At 42.6% G+C, this 8,094-nt stretch overlaps 1 protein-coding gene across 1 annotated transcript in view; it reads left to right on the top strand.

Moving 5' to 3' along the window:
- Positions 1–1,200: 1,200 nt before the first annotated feature.
- Positions 1,201–8,094, top strand: part of LHFPL1 (LHFPL tetraspan subfamily member 1) — a 55,495-nt gene continuing 48,601 nt past the window's right edge. Inside the window, exon 1 of the mRNA XM_004379784.1 lies at positions 1,201–1,515. The gene's annotated coding sequence lies outside the window, so the exon portion shown is untranslated. The remainder of the gene's footprint in view (positions 1,516–8,094) is intronic.

The following is an 8,094-nucleotide window of genomic DNA, read 5'->3' as shown; positions in this document are numbered from 1 at the left end:
TGTTAACCAATGTCATAAAACAACATGTGTACTACTGTTTCATGAGAAACTATTTGTTCTGTAAGCCTTCACCTGAAGTACAATAAAAAAAAATGAAGGAAAGTCGAGCATTTCTGTTTATGTATCCCTCTATCTGAAGCAGTGATACTTAAGGGGTCACCAACTGGGATATTATAAAAATTATCTGGGAAGTTTATGCTTCCAAAAGTCTGATATTCCACCTAGGGGGGTCATCTCGCCCTCCCCCAGAAACTGCCTTAGTAAGCCATTATTACAGATGGGAATGTGTTTTATTCATGTATTAGAGCAGAAAAAAAGGTTAAAAACTGCTGAGGGAAAGTATCTAGACAGCCAAATGCATGCATGAATATAAGGCTATATCATTGATTAAAAAAAAAAAACAGGATGTACACTTACACCCACAGCAGGCAGGAAAAACTTTAGCAACTTAATTAAATAATCAAGGTACAGTAAATGTGTTAAACTGCTAGTTCATTTGCTCTCATATTTTGAATCATTGCCGCAAAATGCTAGGGGCAAGCCTGGTAACTTTTATACCATTCTGGGAAGGCAACTGGGTCATTATAGAAGCAGAAGTACTTTGGATTGTTCCAGTATGCTTTATTCAATTAAGCTAGTCATCATACCTCCTTCCAAAGTTCCCTGCTTACAAGGCATCTAGGATGAGAAATGAGACACGTACAGAAAAGACTAATACAAGTTAGAAGATGATAAGTTTCTCAAAATAAATATGGAGTACCAGGGACATTCAGAGACGGGAGAGATGACATCAGATTGGAGCAGAGCTTCAGGCAAAGCTCCATTAACTTTCAGATCTCTCACCTTTTGTCCCAAGCATAAAAGCAATTATTGGTGCTTTGGACTAAGTTAGAGGCTGACTTTTAGTAGTACTGTTATATACTAAACAGTAGTACTGTTATTTAACCTTTTCAATAGGTGATTTCAATGGTTTCTTAAATGTAAGCTTATTACATCTTGGAGCCAAAGACTGCTCTGTTGGAGCATCTTCCCCATCAGTCATTGGAAAGCAGTTGGGGGAAAACAGGTGATTCCATTCGTGCATGTGTTTTTCTGTGTCCTTTCCAGCCACATAGACCTGCTATCTAATATATATAATGGAGAGTGTGGTAGTGAGATAGATATGCAGTTCAAGTGTGGGCATGCCTCTACACACACACACACACACACACACACACACACACAGAGCAGACTTGGCAGCTGTAAGGTCGGAGGTGGAGCACTCTGTGCCTGCGAATTACTTTCTACTCCAAGTGCCTGCAAATCTCAGGCTGGGTTTGAAGCCTCCAGCGTGTTTGGAGTTAATTCCCATAAGGTTGGACTCCGCCCCTCTCTCCCAAAGGTAAAGCAAGGTTTTCAGGCATCACTGCAAAGAGCAGCTGGGATTCCCATCCTGTCTGACAAGCTGTGGGAAGTTGTTTCTCAGATCTGAGCCCCAAGAGAGGGAACAAGTCGGTCAGCCTTCGTGGTCGGAAGGTAAATTTGCAACTTGGGTCAAATGCAATTGAAACAGCTGGATGAGAAACTGCTTTGGTCTCCCCTTGCTCAGCCCCCCTTCTCCTTTTCCTTGCTCAGGCTTCCTGTCCTTTCATCTCAAAGCTCCGAGAAGCTGTTTTCTTCCCAAGGGCAACCTGGTGCATTTTTCCTTCCTCATAGTCTGTTGTTTGCACAGAGGCTGAGAGGAGTCAGGGCTAGGTTCGCATTTCATATTGCCATGATTTGAGGAGCTAAGGGTTAAGTGCCAGTTGGTTTCTCCAGGGGAGTCAGTAACACTTGGAGAGGAAGTGCATGTCTCTGGGAGTAGAGGGAGGGATTTTGGTCTGACCTGTCTATAGAAGTAAAAGTGGATTCGATTCTGATTTTTAAGGTGGTAAGTTGATCTCTTAGACTTGCCTAAATTGGGGTTATGGGACTGAAATGGGGTGGTGGGGTTAAACTGAAATGCAGATGTTTAGGCCAGTTGAGCTGGAAATAAACATTTGCATTCATTCAATAAATATTTATGAGTTCCTACTATGCACCAAGCACTTTGATTCCCAGAAGATCCTGAAATAGTTAAAGTATAAATCCGTTCTTGAAAAGAACACTGGACCACTGGACCAAGTGGTTCCATTTTGTTGTGGGAAACTGAAAGCAGAAAGAAGCCTAGGGGTGAGATGAAATCACGGATAGAGCTTGTGATTGGGGAGAGAGTAGAAGGGAGAGGAGTGATGTTCTACTTCTTAGGGAAAGTATCTATTACTTCTGGAAGAATGGGGTCTTCTCTAGTAGAAGAGGGAGAATTAATACTTATCCTGGTGCTAGGCATACCACAGATGCTATTTCACTTAATCTTTACAACTCTATTTTAAACTTTACATCTCTGTTTTACAGATAAAACTGAAATGTGGAGGTTGTAAGTAATCTTCTTGAATTCACATAGCATGTAAAGGCCAGATCTCAGGACTCCATCATAGATCTGCCTCAAGAATCTGGACTCTTTTCCACTACAACTGTATTTCTCCAACATTAGTTCTCATCAGAATCAACTGGGGAATTTTTAATGTGCAAATTCCCATAAATTCTAATTCAGTGAATCTGGGCGGAGTGTCACATTCTGCATTTTAAACAAGCACTGAAGGTGATTCTGAAGCAAGGGGATTGGGGCTCCCATTTTGAGACACACTGTTAATATACCATGCTGCCTCTCAACTCCTCTGAAGTGGCTAAGAAGCATTCAGTCCACTTTTCCTCACACTGACCACATTCATTAGATGTAGGTGGTCAGCTGAGGTGGCATTTTATTCCCAGCTGAGAACACCGGTAGAGGAAATATTGGACAACAATTGCAGGGCTTGGCTATGAACCTAAGAGTTTGGGAGGATGCTTTAGCAGTTAGTCCATCATTGATAAGACCCAACAGTGTCCTGCCAGGGCAGGCTGGTAAGGATAGTTTCTAACTGATTGAGGGTGTGAGATAGGACTCCTAGTCAACCAATTGGTCACTGAAGGTGGTGTCACCTGTCCAGCCAGAGTAGGAACTCGCATGAAGATTTCCAGTTGGCACCCACTTTCCAAAGCAGGAGACAGATGGGAAACTCCATGAGAAGGATTTTTTGCAGGGGAGGCAGAAGCTCATATGAAATTTGGGAAACTCATTCCAGTTCCCACCTTTCCAACCTCAAACTCTGGAGAAAGGAGATAGCCCAGGACTTGATGTGGAGGCTTTTTCTACGAGCTCTCTCTACCTTAGCATAGCCAACTGTATTATTTAGAGTTGACCTTCTAGGTTGTGGACTGCTTGGTTTGTCTTCCTCTCTCCCCTTATTCTCTGGCTTTCTGCCTGTTAATGCCTTTCTTGCTGTGACCATCTCCATTTCAGGATGGACAGATGCAAATAAATAAACAAACCAAACACAGCTAGTTTTGCTAGTCTTTCTACCCCAGAGTAGAAGAGGTGGGAAGGAAGGAGAAGGCTTAGAAAGAGGTTCAGTAAGCATGAAATCTGAGGACTTTGAAAGAAAAGACTTAGGTCAAAAAGTGAGGTAGATCTTCTTAGAGTTACTTAGATAAAACCTATTGCTGTCCGTTCGATTCCGACTCATAACAACCCTATAGGATAGAGTAGAACTTCCCCATAGGGTTTCCAAGGAGTAGCTGGTGGATTCGAATTGCCAACCTTTTGATTAGCAGCTGTAGCTCTTAACCAATGTGCCACCAGGGCTCCTCTGAAGGACAGAGGTAGCAGAAAATGAGGAGAGAAGTATTTGGCAGGTGATAATAGATTTTTTTTTTTTTTGAGTCTGTGTCTGAAGCAGAAAGATCTAGAATGGTCAAGCTATTTATATACCCAACTTGATAAAAGGAGTAACATTGAGGAAAGACATTTCTCTGGACCAGGACTCTATTTGTTGTTGTTGTCATGTGCCATGGAGTCGATTTCGACTCATAGGGACCCCATGTGACAGAGTAGAACTGCCCCATAGGGTTTTCTTGGCTGTAATCTTTATGGTAACAAATCACCATTTCTTTCTTTTGCAGAGACACTTGGTGGGTTCAAACTGCAAACCTTTCGGTTAACAGCCAAATGCTTAACCATTGCGCCACCAAGGCTGCACATCTTGTTCATTTCCTAGGGAAGTCTCAACACTGAGTGAGATATATTTATAACAGGGTTGTCAGGTAGGTAATGTATAATGCCTGGGGGCATGAAGAAAGAGACCTATTCACATGCTTGTCCATACCAGTGTCAACAAAGCTGTTCCTCCACCTCTCATATGTGCCACTCTCCTCATGGACCAGTCCTAAACTAGCAGTCCTACAGCCAAGTTTTCTTCAGCAGCTGAAAGTCAGAGAGTCGCTGGCTGCTTTGCCTCCACCGTTATCCTTCTTAAGATGTGCATTTCTTAACTTAGAATTTGTAAGATAAGCTCAGAGGGAGCAAAAGATTTGAGTCTTTTTCTGTGGGGACTGGGTAGGAGGTGAGGTAGAGGAAGTTTTTTTTCCCCCAAGAGCAGTAAGAGCAATGTTTCCATTTTCATTGATACTAAGTAAGTGCCTACATATGAGTAGGTACACAGGAGGGTGAGAAAGTGTGAGCAAATGATTAAAGATTTGGCAATAAAACACCACAGGAGAGAGCCAGTGCTTACTTTGGAGGAAAAAAAGGCTAAAAGTAACCTACCAGCAATCTGAGTTGATGAAGGGCCCTCATCTGAAGGACAGTGGGCAGCTGTTCTCCCTTCCCTCTGAGGACCCTACGAAAGGAATTGGCCTTAAGTTGCAGCAGGAAAGGTTTATAAAGTGACAAAACAAATGACTTATTGACAATGAAAGTTGTTAAGCTACTGAGAAAAGTTGTCAACTCCCCAACCATTGGACATGTATGGTTTAGGTGGGTTTCCTGCCTCATATAGGATGAGGTGACCTCTACCCAGGCGGCTGTGTCAGAATGATGACCATGTCTCTACAGATTAGCAAATATTAGGCTTTAGTAAGGACAGCAAATTCAGAACAGACCTCATGCTTCTATCCAGGTTATTACAACTTTCTGGCCATACTCACTGCATCTTGAACAACCACTCTCAGAAACAGGCATGTGACCCATTTAGCAAATGGAGAAACGGAAGGATGAAAGACAATGTAACATCTAAAAAGAGAGGTTTAATTGTAGTCCTATCAATGCCTAGTTACTGGACCACTTGCTCAGCAGGAGTGCTGGGGTGAGTTCTTGGTTCCTGAAATCCTGTGTGGTTGGTTGTGTGACTGAACATTGCAGAAAAAGGAAACTAAGATTCTGCATACGTGAAATATTCAAGATAAATTGAGATAGAATGAAGCATAGCACTATTTGTGATCTTTATGTATGTCAATGCAAAGAGACTTGGCCAGTTCCTGGGAATGAATTTGGGTTCCTTTAAAGGGCTGTTGTGAAGGGCGGTTACTTCATTGCAGGCAACGGAACTGAAAGCATTTGACTGAATGCACTTCTTTGTCCAACACACATGTGCACAGACTCCACCTGCTCCACTGCCACCTATCAAAAAACAAAAAACAAACAAACAAACAAAAAACCTGTTGCCATAGAGTAGCACTTATAGTGACCCTATAGGACAGAGTGGAAATCCTGGTGGCATAGTGGTTAAAAGCTAAGTCGGCTAACCAAAGGTCAGCAGTTCAAATCCACCAGGTACTCCTTGGAAACTCTATGGGGCAGTTCTACTCTGTTCTACAGGATCGCTATGAGTCAGAATTGACTCGACGGCAATGGGTTTGGTTTTGGTTTTTATAGGACAGAGTAGAACTGCCCCATAGGGCTTCAAGACTATAATCTTTATGGAAGCAGACTGCCACATCTCTCCTGTGGAGCAGCTGGTGGGTTCAAACCTCCAACCTTTCAGTTAGCATCTGAGCACTTAAGTACTATGCCACCAGGGCTCCTCCACTCTATCTAGCCACAGGAAAACCTGGGCTGGGGCTCCTTTTGTGCTCAGAAACTATTGAGCAATTGAGTCTCTGAGATCTCTTCGTTAACTGCAAAGGTCAAGTCTATTATTCAGAAAGATTTATATTCAAAGTGTACAGGCTTTCTCTCTCTTAATTCCATGGTCACTTTTAATTTTATATTGTTTGAGTCCTAGAGAGAGGACATTGGAAAATTATGGTGACAGTTATTCTTAACTTGCTATTCATGAATGATGCTAGTCCTAAGTAGGGTGACTATCTCAACCTCATTTTCCTGGAACTGTCCTGGTTTTACCACTGAAAATCCCACATCCCAAGAAATCCTTCAGTCCCAGGTAAACTGGCATGACTGGCCACCTTAGACCTAAACGAAATAAAGACGATGAGTTTTCCCTGAAGTTGAAAGTATTTAATTTAATTTTAATTCTGAAGAACGAGTTTTCCTAAAGCTAAAAATATTTCATTTAATTTTGAAACTCTGCCTTCCTACTTTTTAGCTTCAAAATGACATTTTTAAATAAAATTTTGGTGAAGTGGTTGGTAGTATTTTTAAAATATTCCGACTTGTCACGGATGAGGACAACCTTATGTCAGAAACCCTCCCCTTATTCCTAATATAGCCTGGGCACCACTCACTGATAATAGTCTCTTCCCCAACCTTAAGTTATCTGCCACTTCTATTGGTTGTTATCCTGAGCCTTTTGATCTCAAGGTCATGTTGCTCATAGAGGGGACATAAGGGACGTAAGTTCTGACTACAATTGCTGAGCTAGAAACTGCTAATGCTCTTGTTCCACTGGTTTACACACTGTGTCTGGAGAAAGTGGCCTTCCTCCTATCTTCCCTGTCTTCATCTCTAATTCTGTCTCCATCCTTGAAGTTTTAAAAATGTTGTATGGGAAACTGTGGAGGCTTTTATGGTAATACTTTTGGGGTGATGGGGTGTCTGGGGGAAGGCTGCAGATGAAGGAGAAGTGAAAAATGAAGGCTCTGCCATGGAATCACTGTGTAAGTTTGGACAAGTCACTTAGCTTTCTGAACCTCCGTTTGCTCATTTGTAAAGGAGAGGTAATTCCTTTCTTGTCAATCTCAGAAGATAGCTGGGCAGAGCACATGAAGTAATGGATACAGGAGGGAGTCTGTGAAGCAGCCTGTTTATCAGCTTGCTTCCTCTCATCCACGGTCTAGGTTTCTTTACCAGGAAGTGAGTCCATACCGGAAGGCTGCTTGCACTTTTCAGTCTTACACACTCGACTAAAACAAGCAGAGGCATTACCTCATTGCAGCCAAGCATACTTGCTTTCTAACGGCAATTACTCAAAACTAGTTCCACTCCTCCTCCTGTTGGCCTTTAATCTGCATCACATCTTTCTCTCATTCCCCTCACTCTTCAGGCACAAAGCCTCATTCCCAGGGGCCCATCTCAGGGCGCTTTCTTCCCAAGCCCTAACATTCCAAAGTAAGCACCTGCAATTTACGAGCTCTGCTCCCTTCCTGCACAAAACACAGCCCAACTACATATGTATCGAGAGGGGAATTGTGGTGGAGTGGAAACAAAAAAAAAAAAAGCATTATACTAGGAATCAAATAACTGTGCTCTGGTCTGGCCAGTGTACCTTACTAGCCATTTACCCTTGGGTAAATCACTTCCTCTCCATATTCTCATCTGTAAAGTGATGGGGGGATGAAAAGGGGGGTTAGCACTGTGTGGTAGAAAAGTATTGGCCTAGGAATCTGGAGATTGGGTTTCTGCTTCCGGTATTGCTGCTTGCTAACTCACTCTAACTTGGGGAAAATCACTTCCCCCTATACTGGGCCACTGTCCCCTATATGTAAAACAAGAAGATTGGATTAGGTGATTCATTAAGGTCCCCCAAAACCAAACCCATTGCCATTGAATTGATTCTGATTCATAGTGACTCTATAGTGATCCTATAGGACAGAGTAGAACCACCCCATAGGATTTCCAAGGCTGTAATCTTTATGGAAACAGAATGCCACATCTTTCTTCCATAGAGTGGCTGGTAGGTTTGAACCACCGACCTTTCTGTTAGCAGCCAAGCACTTAACTACTGTACAACCAGGGCTCCTTATTAAGGTCCTTGCCAGCCC

This window comes from Trichechus manatus, unplaced genomic scaffold (assembly GCF_000243295.1).
Source record: "Trichechus manatus latirostris isolate Lorelei unplaced genomic scaffold, TriManLat1.0 scaffold00068, whole genome shotgun sequence".
In the NCBI taxonomy this organism is placed as follows: Eukaryota; Metazoa; Chordata; class Mammalia; order Sirenia; family Trichechidae; genus Trichechus; species Trichechus manatus.
The sequence above is the reverse complement of the archived record's forward strand: the minus strand, read 5'-3'. Positions and strand labels throughout refer to the sequence as shown.